The following is a 1,217-nucleotide window of genomic DNA, read 5'->3' as shown; positions in this document are numbered from 1 at the left end:
ACCACTTTGGTGGAAGATGTTTTAATGGGGGAGGCCATATATATATATATATATATATGGGGGGGCAAGGGGTATCTGGTTAATCTCTGTACCTTCTTAATTTTGCTGTGAACCTAAAATTACTCTTTTAAAAATGAAGCATTTTGGGGTGCCTGGCTGGCTCAGTTGGTGGAGCATGCAACTCTTGATCTCGGGGTTGTGGGTTTGAGCCCCATGTTGGGTATAGAGATGACTTAAAAATAAAATCTTCTAAAAAATGGAGGCATTTTTTAAATGCAAAAAATCATGATTTCTGATCTCAAGAAATTTAAGATATAGACACAAATATCTGCAGGCAAATAAAAATGGAGTAATCTTCAGGAGGCTAAAATAACATATGTCATTTAGGATGCTTTTGGCTTGAAGAAACAGAAGACCTAACTTCAAATGCCTTAAACAAAGAGAATCTCACGTAACAGAAAGTCTGGAAATAAAGCAGGTCCAGGGTTTGTTAGCTCAGTGGCTCAAGGACATCATCGAGGACCTGGTTTCCTTCCACCTTTCTGCTCTGCCGTCTTCAGGGTATTGCCTTTACTCCTGAGGCTTGTTCCCTCAACAGATGCCAGATGGCTCTTCTCCCAGGATCAGACCCTCACACCACAGTCTGAAGCCTGGCACACAGAATGTTCCTGATTCCTGTTCTAAAGAAAACTTTCCCAGGGACCACCATCTGACTTCCCTTCACATTGCCATTTTTATGCTAGTCACCGGCAAGGAAGTGGGATTACCTTTATTGGTTTAGTCTAATTAAGAGTCACCCGTGATAACACTGTATTGTATAATTGAAATTCGCTAGGAGGATAGAACTGAAATGTTCTCACACACAAAAGATAAACCTGTGAGGCGATGGATGTGTTAACTAGATGGGAGGAACCCTTATCACAGAGGACACATACATCAAATTATCATGATGTACACTTTAAGTATCTTACAGTATCACTTACCAATTACTTCTCAATAAAGCTGAAAAAAAGATCACCATTGAGACTTTAGAGGCTCTCATGGGGCACATGACTACCCAATACCTCAACAAAATTGGGGTCTCATTAAGAGGAAAGGGGGATATAAAATGACCCCTGAATGGGCATGGGCTAAAAGGGGGCAAATTAAAAAAATATTGATAAAATAAAATGGAGTATAAATTAGCATCAAAGGTGGCAAGAAAAATCTAGATACAC

The sequence above is a fragment of the Eumetopias jubatus genome, unplaced genomic scaffold, assembly GCF_037043125.1.
Source record: "Eumetopias jubatus isolate StellerSeaLion01/CBP00866 unplaced genomic scaffold, mEumJub1_p1.0 scaffold_2, whole genome shotgun sequence".
Classification (NCBI taxonomy): Eukaryota; Metazoa; Chordata; class Mammalia; order Carnivora; family Otariidae; genus Eumetopias; species Eumetopias jubatus.
This window is presented reverse-complemented; position numbering follows the sequence as displayed.